The sequence below is a fragment of the Condylostylus longicornis genome, unplaced genomic scaffold, assembly GCF_029603195.1.
Source record: "Condylostylus longicornis isolate FDR11 unplaced genomic scaffold, ASM2960319v2 ptg000004l, whole genome shotgun sequence".
Lineage (NCBI taxonomy): Eukaryota > Metazoa > Arthropoda > Insecta > Diptera > Dolichopodidae > Condylostylus > Condylostylus longicornis.
Genome location: NW_026577973.1, coordinates 23,095,298 through 23,115,137, shown reverse-complemented (window position 1 = coordinate 23,115,137; position 19,840 = coordinate 23,095,298). Strand labels below are relative to the sequence as shown.

General features: G+C 24.3%; 1 protein-coding gene across 1 annotated transcript in view; it reads right to left on the bottom strand.

Moving 5' to 3' along the window:
- Positions 1–19,584, bottom strand: part of LOC129607627 (elongation of very long chain fatty acids protein 7) — a 29,223-nt gene extending 9,639 nt beyond the window's left edge. Inside the window, exon 1 of the mRNA XM_055518722.1 lies at positions 19,485–19,584. The gene's annotated coding sequence lies outside the window, so the exon portion shown is untranslated. The remainder of the gene's footprint in view (positions 1–19,484) is intronic.
- Positions 19,585–19,840: the final 256 nt, after the last annotated feature.

Genomic DNA, 19,840 nt, shown 5'->3' with positions numbered 1-19,840 from the left:
TTCATATCCGAAGAGTTGTGTATAGCTATAGGCTATCGAATATCAATTTCTATTCAAGTAAGCACTTATGGTATATGATTGGATGTTTTCCTATTCAATTAATTAATTATTTTTAAGTAGCTCGCTTTGAAATTTGAAAATTTTGAGTACCGAAATCATATGTAAATGTTTTTTTACATATATAAAATATGTTCGATCTCATCAAAATTTCGGTGTCACAAAATTAAGTGTGACTTTAAGTGTATGTACAAAGCGGTTAAAACAAAATAGTAATAAGCCTGCAAGTACATCTACATGTATATTATGGGTGTAATATTGCTGTGGTTGATGTAGATGGGCATATATCATAGAAGTTAAATATTACAGGTTTGTTTATGTACTTATAATTATATGGAAGATAAAGTGAAACAGAGAAAAGTAAATATTAAAAGAGTAAATATTAAAATAGATACTATTTAAACACTCACACTAAAATTGAAAAACAAAAAAATAAAATGTTGCATAATAACCAAAAATAAATAAAAAAATCTAAAAAATAAGAAAGAGAAGAGATTAAAAATTTTCAATTTTTAATGAAGATCTGATCTGGACTGAAAAGAAAATTCCACGGAACAGTAAAAATCAGAAACAACAGAAAAGATTAAAAAAAAACAACATAAAGATTACTAAAGTCCGTGGGACTTGACTGTCATTATTTTGTGATTATTGTTTAAATTATGTTATACATATATTTGGAAAATGGTGTCACCAGGGCAATCTTTGTGTTTCTGATTTTAGATTTTTTTTTTATTACCTTTGAGTTTTCAGTGTGAATGCACTTCTCCATGCTAGAGAAGTGTAAATAAACTATTTTTAGCAACCTGTCGGTCTGTGTGTGCACGCTCGTATCTCAAGTTCGGTTGAACTGATTTTGATGAAATTTTATATGTAAGTTTATTTCGACCACGGCACGGATTGATCAACTTTTGGGATATATCAGACCTCGGGAACTGCAGTTTTTAGCGGACCTGTTTTACATTTTTGGCCATTTTGAAGAAATAATTCAACTGATTTACTTGAAATTTTTTCGCTCGATCGTCTGCGAACCCTGCTTACTTTTGGAAGAAATCAGGCGTCAGCAACTGGACGTTTACTACAGGCCAAATATACATTTTTGCGTATATAAAGAGATATAATCAACAGATTTCCTTGAAATTTAATATTTAAATTCTTCGTACTAAGACAATGAACATGTAAATTTTTTGGAAAGATCAGGGCTTCAAAATTGATTTGCGGGCCGATTTTACATTTTTCACCACATCTACTGAACGAATTGATGGAATTTTTCGAAATTTAATATTTGAGTTATGGTTGTTACCGAAACTAACCGGCGAGCGTTTCGGAGAATTCGGGTAGCACAAAGCGAAACTCTACTAAGAGCCAAATTTACATTTTTCTAGGTGTATTAACTATAAACTTACTATTGACCTGTAAAACTTTCACTTAACTAGACAATACACATTGCGGTCGGCTATGTGTTGACCACATCAGATTTTTTTTTTATTTTGTTTATTTTTCCAATTTAATATTTTACAAAGATAGCATTTTTCTTTTTACCATATTTAGATATTTTATAAATATAAAACCACCTTATATATACAAAAAAATTAACTTAAATAAGAATTTCAACGGATTTAAATAATTGCATGTTTTTGTTAGTCTATTGATCTAGAAAGAAAATTTTTTTTTGTTTTGCTATTAAATAACTTTTAAATTGATTAAAAAAAAATTCTCCATCATAATTACATACATAAAATTATGATAATAATTATGCACTGATGATAATAATTATTAAATGGCGCAAATTTATACAGAGCAGTACAATATTCTTTCTTATTCAAATTGTTTTATGAAAATAACAATTACATATGTCAACATATTGGACAGTTCAATTGGTTAATTCTATAAATTAATTGGTATAATATAAATTACATAAATTCTATAAATTCTCTAAATTGGTTTCTCTATAAATAAATCAGAAATTGTATATATATTTTTTTCAGTTATATCACGGTTGCAGCAAATGAGGGAAGTGTTTATAGTTCATATTATGTAAAATTTTAACTCAAATGGAAAAATTTATAGATTTTAGCTTTGAGCATAACAGTTATACTCAAAAGGTTATGTATTAATACAACAATATAGGAATTGTGAAAACAATTCCTATTAAATTCCTCCAATTTATGTGTAGTGGGATTTCAAGAGCAACATTGATATTAAAACTATTGTACACATAAACGACTTCAAAATTTAATCTTTAAACTTGAACCTTTGCATTTTTCGTGTGTTATGAATATTTTCTCAAAATAACATTAAAACTGGCAAAAAAATGAACTTTGAAATTGTGAAAATTAAATTATACTCGTATGTTTAATTAACAAAAAAATAAAATGCGTTAGTATATTCTAAAAAATATTCTAATTAGACAAAAATTATCAAATTTTGTTTTGGTTTCAAACATATTCAATTTAAATGAAATTCAAACTATACAATTTTACAAACGAAAGGAAATAAAATATTTGAACTAGAAAATAAAAAAAAAAACAGCATAGGATATAAAAATCAATTTCAGTCTCTATTTCCGATACATATGTGTATAAATGTATGTACTGTAGATATAAGTTTGTAAGAAATGTGCAAATTAATATCCCATATTCACACACGGTCATTATTGTTAGTTTATGATTTTGGTGTTAAAAAAACTTGTTTGAGGGTATTTTAAATTTCAATGAATTGAAAATTTATAGTAAGATAAAAGACTAAACAAAATTTAGCAAAATTATATTTGCATAAAAATTTTTAATTTAAATCTTAAAAATTAAAATATTTTCAATGCTAAAACTCTTCTTTTTACAAAACACACATTATATTGTGCTTGTGTACAAGCTTTATGTTTCTAGAATTTTTTTTAATTTAAGTATTATTTGGAATATATAAATATTAAAATTTAATCGATCAAATCCATGGTTTGTAACATAGCACTATTCCGTTTGAATATTTAGGTCCTGAGCTTAAGATTTAAATGATAAATGTTAGGGTAATAAATTCTCAAAAAATTTATAGCAATACAATACTCAAATCTTGGTTTTTTTACTTATTAATTTATTTATTGTTCAAAGGCATTCTTGTTAGTGGAAGCACAATTAAATTACTGTTACAATATCAATTTTGTAGATACAAAAATACTTTGTAAGAAATTCAAGACCGAAAATTGATATTCCAAAATTTTGGTGGTAATAATAACTCGGAAGGAGATTAAAAGAGTTGCAATGAAATTTTGCTCTAATAAAATAAAATATTTACATTAACACCTATAAACTATTAAAATTGAGCACATTCGAGTTGCCATATAGTAGGAAAATCGCTTCCAAAATTAGTGGAGATTCCAAATTACTGTTTTTGGACAATGGTAAATTTGAAGGGTCAATTCAGCAGCCTGATTTCTATTTATAGTTATTTATCATGGAAAAAGTACTTCCTGACCTTTCTGAACTTAAAGAATAAATTAATTTCTTTCAGTTTGCACAGTAGCTCAATTACCGCAATTTCCAAAACTTGAGAAGAAGAGCAACAATTTTGAAAGGAGGAGAGATACAAAAAAATACTACTGGAGAAATATTAGCTGTACTGAGGATCAACTGTATATACAAAATTTCATCTTTTTATTATAAATGCTGAAGAAGTTTTGTAAATCGACGAACACACTGGCAGATAGAGCGGAAATAATAGGCACTGCTTTTCCAACACTTTTTTTGAAATGCGCCAAAACAGAACAAACAAACAACAACAATTTGTACACATAAAAATTTTTTGTAAACAAAGAAGATCTTTTGTCATTATTAATTATTTAAAATAAAATTAAAAAAAAATTTATCAAAAAAAAAGAGTAAGAAACCGGTTCAAATTTAAAACTGAAAATACCGCAGAAAATATTCAACATTTAATTATTAAAAGAACACACCTTAGAAACACGAACTTGAAAAAGAACTTTCAATGTCAAAGAAAATTTTTACCGGAACAAGAATAAAATTTAAAATTTTGTTAAAATTTTTAAGGCAAAAGGGAGCCATTATAATAAAGTAAAATACGAAAATAAAACTTATTTTAAAATTTACGCCGGCTTTTTGACATTCCTTTAAAAACTTGTAAATGAAATGTGTTTGCAGTGAATATTTGCAAATGTGTTGTGTATGCTCGCGTATATACATAGTTGAATATAACATTAACAGTTAATTGTCAATTTTATCAATAAAAGTAATAAAAGTTTTATAAAATCAAGTTTTATTCTGCTTAAAAAAAAAATAATTTTTTGAGCATGAAATCACAGTAACATTTTTTACACTTTTGAAAGGCAAAATATTATGCATGTGTATGTAAATGTGTTAACATCGAAAATAAAAGATTGGAGACAATATTTTGATAATTGCAATGCATATTGCTTAAAAATATGGACTAAGCTACATTTTTGGGTTTCCTGTTTCATTTGTTAGTATGAAAATATTAGGAAATGCAATTATTTCAATTTTGATTTGCGTTATTCATTCGTTATTCTCATCTTGCATCGGAATGCATATAGTTTGAATGCTACTTACATATATACATATATGTTCCAACTTTATGTCATTATCAGATTTTCATGCGATTAATAACGAATTCGGTAATAATTGTTAGAATATAGAAATTAAATTCATAATTTAGAAATTTTTTTAGGATTAAATCAAACGCAAATTATAATAGTTTAGAAAATATAAAAATACTTCAGCCGTCATTTTCCGGTTTCTGTTTATTTTGTGAGCGCTGTTTCGCTTTCTGGTAAATCATTTTTATTTAGTAAACAAAATATTTTTCTACATTTTTCTATTTTTGTAAATAACTTTTTAGAACAATTAGCGTATTTTAATTGAAACAATTAATAATATTATTTATAAAGTCTTTCTTATACTTTATTATGTAATTTATTATATTGTGGTATCGTAGATATTCATGCTATAGCAGTATTATATTTGTTTTAGTGATAGCCGATAGTGAATATTCCAACAAGATTCACAAATATTAAGTTGGTATATTCTAAATAACTTAAGTTGGCAATTCTTTTTTAAAGAAACCTGTTTCAACTTGTTCATGGAAACTTGCTACTCTACATTGGTTTGGTTCAAACTTAAGTACCCATTTATATGAAGAGAACAGCTAATATGAGTCAAAATTAATCATGTACCTTATATCATGATTAAAAAACTCAGAATATTTAAAATTAGCCTTAGGCTAATATTAATATGGTAAGTAACCGAATCACTGTTCGAATTTGTTGCATAACAAGAGCAGTTGTCCTTGCGGCAGAAATGTAAGGTTTGCGTATTTTTCTAGTCTATATTTTTTTCGTTTTTGTGGTGTCGTGCGATCATTCGGATGGATAGAAAGATGAACGGAGCAGAAATATTTTAGTTCTTTTGAATATTCCTATCGCCGAATTTGAATATTCATATCGGATATCGCCTAGAAGCGATAATGATATATGATACGTGAACGATAGGTTTAATCAAAGTAAAGCTTTTTTAAATATTTGATCGAAATATTTACTCATACCGGAATTATTGAAACTTTTATGCTCAAACTGTATAATAAAAAATTTCTAAAAGACGAACGTTTTTTCAGATATTAAAAAAAATTTGAATTTAAAAGTACATTTCATTCCTGTAATTACTTTACTATCCGGTTTCGTCAGGATAATTAAAAAATTAGGTATACGTGTATACATACCTACATGATTTTTCTATTTATATGGGTTATTCCTAGTGAATCAAAACAATTATAATCATATATAATCATATATATATTAAAATAATTTCAATAATAAAAACTTATATAATATGATAACTAAAAAATTAAATTATGAAATATTTAAATAAAAAAAATGAATAAAATAAAAATAAAATTCCAATTAATTAGAGAAATATAAAGGAAGAATTAATAAACCTTTTTATTACTAATAATTACCCTATTTATAATTAACTAACTTGAACAGGTCAAAATTTAACAGAAACTTGATAACCTGATTGATATTGCATAAATCAAAAACTATAGCAGTTGCATATGATTTAAGAAGTATTTTTATATAACCGGCTTGCTTACTTTTACCGCGCATTTAGTTCATGCAATAGTTAGTTGGCAAGTTTCTTTTTAAATCACATTTAACTGAAAAAGGTACAAAAACTCTTTTTCAACTTCTTAATGTTCATTTCAATTATACCAATTTTACTTTCAAATATAACAGAATCAATAAGTATTATTGTTTTGTCCTTGATGTAACGGTATAGTAAAAAAATCAATTCCTTAAAATAAAAATTAACCTGATTATGTGGCAATATACGTGAATGAAAACGTGTGTGCACAATAGTATAGTGTACGTGAATGTAAAATAAAGGTGAAGAATTGTATTTCGCAGGTGTATTCCAATAGCTTACTGATCTTAAAATTTGGTCCATTCAGATTTCGTAACAAAAATAATTGAGTGCCTCATGTTTGATTGTCATTAAAAAACTATAATTTTAGCTTGTAGTTTGCCTATTATTAATACACAATTAGTAGAATTAAGAAATTTTATATAACACATTAACAGTTTCAGGAAAAAAAAACATGTTAATATTTCTCTTTCAGTTTCTGCACAAGAACGCTACAAATGTCGGGACTCGGAGAAGAACATCAAAAACAATTTTAAATTTTTATTTAAATGGTTGTTCCAAAGCTTTTGTGTTAAAATAAATTTGATCATGTCAGATTATACACTATTTCCAAAGATTCGATGAACTTTTGTATCATATTATGTGATATACGATTTGTGTTTACAGTTTCGGCAATATCGCAGAATTGAAAAATATACATACATACACACATATTTATTCAAATGATTTTCAAACGATGATTTGGCTAAAACTGTTTTTTTATTAAAATTAATAAAATTTAGCATAATTTATGTTGTCTCGTTTATTTTTTGATTATTGGCAAATATTTATTATAGACGACTATATGAATAACTTATTTTCTTTTTAATTAAAAATTAAATTTATAATTTATTAAATTAATCTTTCGCAGTAACTAAGGCATAATACAGTGCATATGTGTGTGCCAACTAAAACTAAAACTTTATTGAAGTTTAAAACACATTTTTACTGGAAATTATGATTATGAATATGAGAAATACTTTAAACTATCGAAAAATTGCGTTTATTCACATAACTCTTAGCTCTATACGTAATATGGCATTGTCATCTTCAGTTAAAACACTGTTATTTAATTATAAAATGGCTGAAAAAAATTAATTTTTTTACCTACACGAATTATGTAAAATGATTCGTAAAGTATTATAGACTTTTCATTCCTTTCATAATTATTATTTCTTAACGTCGAATTTTGATTCGTTTTTGTTTCAACTATCCTTCGTCTATTGAAAATCTTTATTCATTTTAACACGGTTTAATGAGAGGTATATCTAGATGTTATAGATATTATAAAAAATCTATGGAATGGGTTGGCCAGATGGTCATTTATACTGACGTTAGTAAGGCTTTTGATAGGATTCCGCGCAGAAAAATTATATTAAAATTAAGCGAGATTGGATTTAATGTTCGTAGCTTGAAAAGGTTTTGTTTGAAAATATCAGAGAAATTTTCGATTCTAGATTTCGTTTCGTTGTAAGGTGAATCAAGGAGTTTTCTGACATATATACATTGGAAAACATCGTTATTATCATAGCTTATAGTGGCCCATGTGTGTCAAGTGTGACCTTCTCCCCGTGCTACTTTTTCGGGTTTCGATTCGGGGTTTCGATTCTGATTTTCTCAGGTGGCCCTATGAGCTATCGCTGATATAATTTTTATTCATTAAAAATCATCAAAATTTATTGTTTCGGCAAATATTGTTTCGTCTTTTTATACCCGTACGAACGTATGTTCGAAGGGTATACTAAATTTGCCTTACTGTTTGTAACGCTAAGAAATAATGGTCTTAGATATAGACTCAAGTGTATGTTTTTGATCAGCGTCGAATTCTGAGTTGATTTAGCTTTGTCTGTCCGTCTGTCCATCCGTCCGTCCGTCCCAGCGATAACTGAAAAACTAATTTAGCTAAGTTCACCAAATTTTCACAAATGATATATTGTAGTAAGTGCCAGAACCCCATTTAAATTGGGCGTGATCGGGATACCGGTTCGGGTAGCTGCCATACAACCTCAAAATTTATTTGGCTATATCTCAGAAACTAAAAAAGCTGTGGTATTGAAATTTCACACAAACGAATATATTAGTAGGGCCAATATGTCTCATAAAAGTCGTTGAAATTGCTTGCCTCCTTCTGGTACCTGCCATACAACTTCAAAAGTTATTTGACTATATCTCTGAAACTATAGAAGCTGTGCTATTGAAAATTCACACAAACGAATATATTAGTAGGGCCAATGTGTCTGATAAAAATCGTTGAAATTACACACTAAAAAATTAAAATAGTCTAAATTTTATTAATTTCTGGGGCATGGCAATTCTCCGACGACGATGTATGACTTCCGAGTGGTATGATTTAACTTCACATATTCTCGTTTTTAAATTAATCTTAATAAATTGCATTTAGGTTTTTATAATAGTGGGTTGAAGTTTATGCAAAATACTTGTTGCTTCATTTAATGAACAGTTTTTGTTATACCAAAATTTTATTAAAAAAAAACCTTCTCATAAAAGTTATTAGAAAATTTTATTGTTACTTTTTGTTTTATTTTTTGTGATTTAAATTAATTTAAAGCTATATTTGTTTTGTTTTCTTTTATTTGAAATTGTAAATGTTGGATTTTTGATTGTCGAAAGCATTATGACTAAAGTCTCCCAATTATGCAATATAAATAAAATTTTTTTTATATGCATACAGTATGCGTGTTTATAGTATATCGCCTCTTGATTTTGTGAATTTCAAAATAGAGTGTTACTAATTTACTTTGTATAGTTGTTTTTGTATTTTATATCTTTTACTATCTTTGGCTACACATACTAAATTTAATTTATCTAAAATTTTAAGTATATGTGAACAATACTTACATGTTTTAGTCAGTGTTTAACGTGGAAATTACAAGGAAATAGTTCAGAGTTTGTAACAATCTTAAGCTCTTAGGAGGTGACCTTCAAAATAAACCTTAATTTTATTTAAGTTATTTTGATTTAAAAAAAAAGGCTAATACAATTTACGTGTTAGAATTAAAATAAATCACTGGTTATTCTCGAGGTTTATGAATATACAAATTTATTTATACTTTTTTTTTGATTACTTATATATTTGATCACTAAGTTGTAATTCTGGTATATGTACGGGAAAAAAATAATTTAACATTGATTTAGGGCATCCAAAGGTAAAGGCAATTAAATAAAAATTTTGATTTAAATTCGAAAAACTTATTCAAAATTGCTAAAAACTTGCAATAAAACTTAGATATAAAATTAATCATACTGTAAAAGAAATAAATTAAAAATGTTGAAGTAAGTATAGCTACAATGAAATAAAAATAAAACAAGACTATATCAAGGGTATATCAATGATTGGTTGACAATAAGTAGATTAATCGAAAATAAATCACCTGTATTTTTCTTGATTAACTGTTACACATGTACATAAAATTGCAATGTAATCGAAGACAAATGAAATGAAAATAAAATAAAAAAAAATTTAAGAAAAATTCAAAATAAAAATAATAAAAGGTTTTCAATTAATTGCTCTATTTTACAATAAAACTGTTATAATATAATTTCTAATTTCGCAATGCCAAAACGTTTAGTTTCAGTTTTAACTTCACACATGTTCAAGTCTTTTCAAAAAAATTTATTCAAGTGTATATAATTAAATGTAATTGAATTTTGAAAAACTTATAGAAATTTTTCCTCAAACATTTTTTTTTAAATTTTATTTTTTAATTAGAAATAACTTTCATTATCTTAAATAACGCGTCAAGTACAGTGTTTAGTTCTGCATATATATTGTATTAAGTAGTAATAATTATAATCACATGTAAATATCCTTGAGTGTATAGAATTCTTGTTGTATGGTATTGATCTAGAAAATACGAACACTTATTCATAGATTAATCACAATATTTTACATTAATATTTTCAAAATGCAATACCTAAAATGCTGTTTATATTAATAATTCATAATGCTAGAAATATACACAATATTATATAATTGGTAATGACGTTTTCAATTGTTGCCAATGTACAGGAATTTTTTGTCATTTAATATAAAATCAAGTAGACAATTTCTTGATAATTAAATTCTCATTAAAAATGTTGTACAATTCTTGCATATTATATTTAAGCGTAGTTTAAAATTGGAAATTACAATACACCGTCTATACGAGTATTATTTAAAAAGCAAAGTATAATGTCTAAATTATACTTTCATACTATTTTTTAAAATATATATAAATTGTTACTCTTAAATAATACAGTAATACAAATCAAAAAAAAAAAAATAATAATATTTGATATTTTAGCTGGTTAATTGAAAAATAATTGACAATATGAATTTTCATGGTTTCAACAACATGCTTCGTAACCATATATTCTAAATCTTTTGAAACGTATTAAGATATCTTCTTTAATATTTACTGGTTCTTTCCCTTTACTTACATATAAAATTTAAATACTACATTTTATTCACGTACTATGTGTAAAGATAAATTAATTACAATTAAAAGAAATTTTGTTTGAAAAATTCACCAAAATTAATTTCATTAGTAAGAAATTGGGAGCGGTGCACAATGATTGTTCTTATGAAATCAAGATCTAAGCATATTTATGTATATTTTATGGCTTTTGAAACGCGATTTGAATAAGTTACAATTATGATTACGTTAAATAATTTTTGTTTGTTAAATTATAATTTTGCAATAATTATTATTGTTTAGCACAATATCAACTTGTTTGCGTCATATTATAATATCAAATTTTATAAAGTAATAAATTTGTGGATTCCTGCAAGAATGAAAATGTAAAAGGGGTATTTTTGTAAATGGGTTTTTCCTTGCAATAAATAACTCGTCCCATAATTTTGCAAAAGTTATATAAAGGAAATACTAAATAAAAAATAATTATTTCATTAATACCCAGTCAAAACAAAATCTAAATATTATGAATAGTTTATTATATAAAAAATTAAGTTTTGTAGTACATAAATAGTAATTTAAATTGAAGAAATACAAAAGTCATAAGAACATTTATAGCATTACCAAAAGTGTCTTTGTAACATTATTTATCAGAACAACAAATCTATATAAAATAGTTTCATACAATGCTAAATCATCTCAACTTGCACCTTAATATGTACAGAAGAATATAAGCTCTTCTAATATATTTAATGTGCCGCTTTTGTCAAACAACATTAATGAGCTCTATATTAATTTTGACGATTTCCTACAACGTTATAAAATACAATTTTCATAAGATGTTGTATACAAAACGCATATAATAAACAAATTATTTAAGGTGAAGGTGAATCAATTAATAAACTCCAATTGTATTATTGATTTTTATTATCATGATACTAAAATTTTACCTTTAACTATGATTAGTTTTTGTGTTTTATTTAAATTAAAAAATGCGGAAATATTTTTTTGTATAAAAACACAATTATTTAAATTTCTTTTATGAAATTTGAATCTCATGTTGTATTCATCCTAAACATAAAAAAACCACACCATAAGTGTATATACGCTTAAAAAAATATCGTAAATTTTTGTTCTTATTTAATTAGTTAAGTGAGAAAAAATATAAAAATTTATAAATGTAAAACAAATATACAATATAATATTATTGAAATTTCAATGTCAATGACATGAATGTATTATAAATATTATAATATCCGTAAATATATTACTAACATATACATAACGAACGTATGGTAACTCTATGTGAATCAACATTCAAAGTCAAATTGTAGTATACATGTATTAATTTAGATTGATCTACAAGAGGTAGTAGAGCTTATAATCTTATGCAAACCAATAAAATATAACCTGCATTTTTTATTTGTTTCCAATTTGAAAGGTCTCTCAAATTGAAAGGAATCACCTTACAAAAATTATTTTAATTTTATTCATCTTCAAAAATAACGAAGTTCAAGTTCGAGTGCTTCTTATTGTCATATTATTATTAATTCTCTTTTTTTTGAATATATAAAAATAATAAAATAGTAATATTATAAAAAATAAAAATCATAAAATCGACATAATCATTACCACATGAAAAAATTTAATAGGTTATTTGAAATACTAACAAAAAAAATATATTCAATGAAAGCAAAACAAAACTCAGACATCAAAATTTTTCAATGAGATGATACTTCAACAAAATCAATAACAGTTCATTAACGCCATTTTACAATTTGATTTTACTTGCAGTACGAACGAAATTCAGAAGAATTGTAGTTGTGTATTTTATTAATTACTAAACTTAAGTTTGCGTAAAGGTAATTTAAGTTTTTGTGATGTTTTTTTTTTTGTAATTTATTTTTGAAAATTTCAACAAATTGCGTTGAATTAAAAATAATTAAAAAATAAATCTTAAATAAAACTTTGCAATTAATAATAAGGTCCATTATTTAGCTACTATGTTATGTGCAATTTAATTGATTTCGCATTGGTGACAAGCCCGATTAGAATCAAAATACCGAATTTGAGAAAGCAAAACTTTACTGCAATTGGATCGTTAGCCAAACCAAATATAAATAACAATGAAATTAAATCAGAGCAGGACTCTATTGCTCCAACCACTTTTTAATTTTTTTATTGAAATAAATAAAAAATTTGTAAAGTAATTTTTTGCGCTTTAAAAAAAATACTTTTTAAAAAATAAAAGTGGTGGGTGTAATAAAATCCAGATCTTCATATTTTGAATAGTAAGAGTTATTTACGCAGGTAGGTAACATTTTGAAATAAAAGTTCTTTGAAATTTATAGTAAGAAAAAATTTACATTAAAATAAAAAAAAATTTAAAACTATAATCAAAATCAATGAGATTATTTAAGCAAATGGACCCCATTTATATTGTAAATGACAAGTTTTACTTATCAAGAGGCCATCTAAGAGCAATTCGATTAAGAATGTTAAATACAAAATCAGATCAAGGCTTAAAACATAAACTACATATTATTGTGTGATTTAAATGTAATATACGCAAGGTTTTTTTTTAAATTGAAAAATTTACTGAATGATCTCTTTATGTTGGGACATGCCTTTTGTGATGTGCTAATGATAGTATGGGTACTTCTGCTCATTCTCGAGATAAACTTTTTGCACATTGTCCAATATCTGAACACTATTTCAAATTAAGTTTTGAGTGCTTATTTGCCCAAATCTAGCTATTTTTCATTCTTATTTACACAATATTTCGCATATAACAAATTTATTTTGAAAAATTTGTAATTCACTTTATAAATATAATAAGCTTTGATCTATTTTGCTGATATCATATTTTCTCTAGCGCATATGTACCTAATGTGTAATAAATTAATATATACGAGTATAATTATATTGAAAAATTGTACATTTAAAATAAAAATTTTTAATTCAAGTGATGTTTACAGTTTGTACAGCTTCTATAATTTAATATCACTAAAAAAATATTTAGTAAAACATTTCTCATTTATTGGGAACTATCAAATGGCCTTGAAAATTTTTAAAGTGTTTTTAGAAAATCCCAAAAAAAAATTAATTTCAAATTTTTATATGCACTTAATTATGTTGTTGGGTCAATGACATTGTAATGATGCTGTGCATTTCTAAAATTTTGCGTTTGTCCCTCGATGAATCTTTCGATGTCAATTAATTGTTATAGAGACGGTGTAATGAATTAAAAATACTGTGTCGAACGTGCTCTGTTTTTTTGATTCATTTTTTTTTTTTGAAACAATAATTGTTGTTAATTTGCAGTAGTCTAATTTGAAGTTGAGAAATTAACTTTTATTTTCGGTTCTATTCATAATGTTTCTATTACAAATATAAAATTTTATTAGTTATGCGTATAATTACGTTATAGATGCAAATATTAAAAATTTTTAATTATTTCAAAATATACGTTTTATTTTGTCTATAATACGATTTAAACATTACTGAATATTGCACAGAAGCTAATGGAAACCAATATGATTATTGAATATTTTAAGATTCATTTTAGTTATCGTTATGTTCACAGATGTTATATTATTATAAATCTTCGTAAATATAATTTACGAAGATTTATAACAATTTAATAATAAAAATTAAAGGCCTAATAATACTCTTTCGGTGAAATTTATACAAACCATGCTTATTTTGGTTATAAACATTATAAAATCGGTTTAGAATTATTTTCGGAATAATGATTGAATGAATTACATTCATGTCCAATGTGATAAATTTGGAAACAATTTTAAAAATTTCGCGATATCATATTTCTTGCACGGACAATAGCAAAATATATAATGTACCTACAAATAAAATAGGATTGAAACTATAAGAACGAACAAAAGGTGGAAGTTTCAATTTTTTCTATAATAATTTATATTGCCAACTTAATATAGTACTCGTAATGCTTAATTACTAATTTGAAATCTGGAAACAGATTTTTTTTATTTTATATTTTGTGAACACGCACACTGACTAATACTCTCACTGTTACATTACTCTCACTGCGAACAGAGAAACGCACTTTATTTGTTAATTAACTTTTATTTGCTTAAACTGGTATAAGTGTTTTTTCTACAAATAAAGTTTCAATATTAGATCTGCGACATTTATAAACATTTTGGAGCAGTTGACATTGTAAAAATTTTTTAGTTTACAATTTGGATCATAATACTTTGTAAACTTACTGAGTTTTACTTACAATTTGGATGTCACAGGTATTGTTTAGATAACATAAATTTGTATTAGTGCGGTATATGAACTGTATTAAAACTTTTTTTTGAGACGATTTGGATGTCGCATTAATTTTGAGCGATAAGCAAAAGTTTCAATCAGATTTTGTTTAACATTAAATGTACAACAACAAAAATTTGCATTTCTTTGTTAATTTAAAATTTTATTAAAAGTATTTAATATACAATTAAGTATGCAATATTATATTATACGTATATATTAAACACCTGCAAGCCTTACACCTGTATTAAGTATTTGATTTTTTTTTTTAAAAAGAAAATAATATTTTCCTTCAATTTTTTAAATTAATTTCAATTCAATAATAAATTGCAGATATTAAAATTTAATTATATGTTTTATATTTATATTAGTATGTAAATTAACACTCATTGCAAGAATTCTTGCATTTTTTTTCTTCATTTCATAAATTGGTTCTCAATATACTCGCACATAACATATGTTTGTGAGTATGATTTATCTAGCATTCTCTTTTCTATTCATGTACAGATTCAAGTTACTTTGGATATTCAGATTTGCAAAATATACAGAAAAAAAAGCTTATACAAGGTCAATTTCAATATAAGAAGAGCCGATTTTAATTAGATTGTCAGTTTGTTAAAAAACTTAGTCAAGAGAATTTTTTATTAATCAAACAATTAATAATTTTTTTTTAAATTTTAAACCAAACCTTAGGAATTTATAGAAAACAAACCAGAAATTGTTAATGAATTTTGATGGTGAAAATGTCAATTAACATTCAGTTCTCGTGTAACTAAGGGACAAATTATTTAAGTTGTGCTTTTTATACTATTTCCGTAATATAAGAATGTAGAAAATAAAAGAGACTAGACAAGAAAATTTTATAATTTGAGCATCATGACTGTAATTTTTATAATGCTAAGGGTCAAAATTATAAATTGGTTCAAAAAAAAACTACTCAAGTTTTATTTCGAAAAAATTTAATTTTCGGTATAGACAACAATTTATTTAGAAATTCTTTAGCAATTTATTTATAAATTTTTTTGCAATTATACTCTGAAAATAACAAACACTTCACTCTAATTTACTGAAATCTTTTGAAATATGCAAAAATTTATTTGTAAATTAACACAAAAATTTTCCAATTAGATTCAAAAAAAAATTGAAAATAGTTTTCTTATTTAATTCAATAATATGCAATTTGCATCACGCAAAAATTAAAATCTCTTATACGTATATTCTTGTAAAATTTATTTGATAATTTCTTCAAGGTTTTCTGATAAATTATTTTCAAATAGATGTAGATTTAAGTTCGAAGAACTTTTTATATAGAAATTGTAATTGGGTAAAATCTAGTTTAAAAAATTTTTGAATTTTAGTTTTTGAATTTTTAATATAATTAAACTTGACTATTATTGGCTAGACTTAAAGAGTTGTTTAATATTGTTTTTCTTTCATTTTGTATTGCAATTTACTTATAATATTCTATATATAATAAACATTTGCTTAAAGCTTGAGTGTAAATAACTAGAAAGATTTTTTCTAAGGTTAAATTTTATTAAATGAGGACAATATTATCATTTGTTGCGTATTTATAGTTGGTATACGTTCGAAAATAATTTGTTAATGTATTGTATTTGATAACCATGTCTTATTTCAAATATGTGAATATATATGTACATATATTTGTGTTTATTTTAAAGTTTTATTAGATTCAATTTTAATTTGGCATTGAAACTTGAAAACAAGATGTTTTTAATGTCTTTTCTTGGACATAAGCTAAATAAAATTTGAGAAGAAGTTCTTCTATAATTTTAAAAGTGGTTTTGCATTTTATTTTATACTATATATTTTTAATTAATAGTCAGAAAATGCATTTAAGTTTTTTAATATTTGATTATATATGAATAAATTTTGTATTATAGTGGTTATTGTGTTTATTTAAAGTATATAGTAATAAAATGTTGAAAACAAGAACATGTTTCGGTAATATTGAATTTTAAATCAAATATATTGAAATGCAAGAGGCTAATATACTGAACTATCGCCAAATGATTAAGAATTGGTAATTAAAAATGGAAAGAATTGATAAAAAGCAATGTTAGACTTCTCTAAATTTTTTGATTTATTTAAGTAACATAGAGACTATTCAAAAGACTTAGAAGAGAAACTTTGCATAAATTGCAACGTATAAAAAATTCATTGTATTTCAACCTCTTAGGCCTATTTTATTTAATATTTTTTATAAAAAAATAAATATACTAGTTCTCATATAATTTTCATTTCAAATTTTTAAAAAAATGTAGCCTCGCGCATAAGCAACAGAATTTCTTTTCTATTATTAATTTATAGACTTGTAACTTTATTTATAGTTTTTATTATTTCAAAATTTACTAAGAAAAAATTCTAGACATATTGTACTTTTGGCGGGTTTTAAAGTCATTCAAGTCATAGTATTTTTGAAAAAAATTTTAAACAAATTTTTTATACACTTATATTAACCGCGTCGCTATAAATAGACATGTACCTACATAATAATACCTACATAGTAATTTTTATATACATAGGCTGTAAACAAAACATTTTAGAGAAATTTTATTTTGAATTATAACGTCAAACAATAAAAGGAAAGAAGAGATTGTTGTTGTTGTTGCATACAGATCAAAAACCTTAAAAATAAAAATTTTGTATAGACAAATTATAAGATAACAAAATATGAGAAATACAAACTCTTATATCAAACTGAGATTGACATCATGCGTATATTAAACAAAAACAAATGGAAAAACTTTTGAGCGCAATTACAATTTACAGTTACGCAATCTTATAGGGTTAAAATGAAGTTTCAAAAATTTGCCGTCTTTATTTGTTAGAGAATATAAACTAGACCTTTATAATTGCAGTGACACAAATATTACCTGGTATCTAAAATTATATAGAAAAGTTCATTAATACTTTTATTTCATTTTAGAGATTCCCATCCGGAAATTTATTTTGAAATTGAATACAGAAAACTTCGATAATATTCTTTAGTTGTTATAGGGTATAACAACTTTAGTATATATATAAGACCTATATATAATATATATATAAGACCTTCAATTAATCTTCAATGTACAAATACTATGGAGTGTTCCTAAATATTCCTCATATTAGGGTAGGTTCCTAGACTAGATCCCTCATTTTGTTTCTAAACGGAATATAATTTATATTTGTATTTATATATTATACAAATATACATAAATTGTCAATGAAATCAATTATTTCGAATTGTATTTCAGACAATATTAATACATATAATATAAATAAATATTGGTAAAAAAAATTTTTATTTTAAAATTCTGCCTTATTTTATTATTTACACATTAGGTCTATATTGTCCACTAATTATGATCATCACGCTAAAAGAATTATGCAAAATAATGAACTTACAGCATATGTAGGAATTTCACGATTTAAATACACATTAAGTGGGATTCATTGATATTTTTATTATTACCATTAATTTTATGATTCACTATATAGGAATATCATAAGTATATTTCTACATTATTAAAATCAAAACACACTTTTTATTTTATCTACATAAATTATTGGATAGTTTTCTTCTTTTCATTAAAAACTCGTCGTAGCACAATATTATGTAGGTAAATCTGAAAATGATGATTTCGTAGAAGGAAAAAGTATAAATTTTTTTTGGTTTTTGTATTTCTATAAAGAGCAACCAAAAAAGTATTTTATTATATAACAAATTTCTATTTATATACAGATGGTACAAGTAGTTTTTGGTACATGAATAATAAATCTGTGTATATATCTATAATATATATATATATATATAAGAGTATATAATTATGACATGTCATTATTTCTGAACGCACATGTGTTTAAATATACATGAGGTATATATATATATATATATATATATATATATATATATATATATACATAAATATGACAATATATAAAAACTTTTGCCACAAATAAAACCAAAAGCAAAAATGACAAAAGAAAAAATCAAAAATTTGTTGTCCGTGAAATATCATAAATCATTTAGCGAACTAACGGGTACTTGAAAACAATTTAATTGCATAATCATATATGTATACGTATATAAACAAATGCATTTATATACGTATGTGTTTATAGTATGTATATAAGAAACCAAATAAATAAATCTACAAAACAAAGAAAAATGAAAATATAAATTGGTTTTAACACCTTCTTTATTGTCGCCTCCCAGCATCGTCTTCATTTTTTATTTCTATTTTTTTTTTGGCTTACTATTTCAAATCTCATTCAGGTAAGAAATTTTTGTCTTTTTGTTTTATTAGCCGTGACAAATTAATTAAAAAAAAAATTCTTCTATACTATTTGTGTTCGCATCCATAAATTATAAAATATTATGTAGAGATTTTCTAATTAAAATTTTATTAACACTTTCATTTTCATTGCCATTTTGTACTTATGTAGCATAAATTATAATTTATATATTACTATAATAATTTTGTTTTATATACATAGGTATTATAATAAAACTCACCTGAGTGAAAACAGAAACAATGTATTTTGTTTGCAACTAATTTAAAATCCACAAATTGCGTTTAATCGAATATCCTTGGGTATATCCTTTTATTATTATTATTATTTTGTTTATTTTTTTTTATTGTATTAAAATTTTTTAATTAAAATCCAAATACACTTTTTTTATTTTTATATAATACATTAAAAATATTTGCTATTAAATTTTTTCAGTATTATTATTTTGCGATAAATAGAAAATTTTTAAACTGATTAAAATAAATCCTTGTTTTCTTTTCTCAATTAATAAAATTACATAAGAATTATACTATATTGAAAAAAAAATTTCTGTACAATAAAATCAAATATAATTTTGTT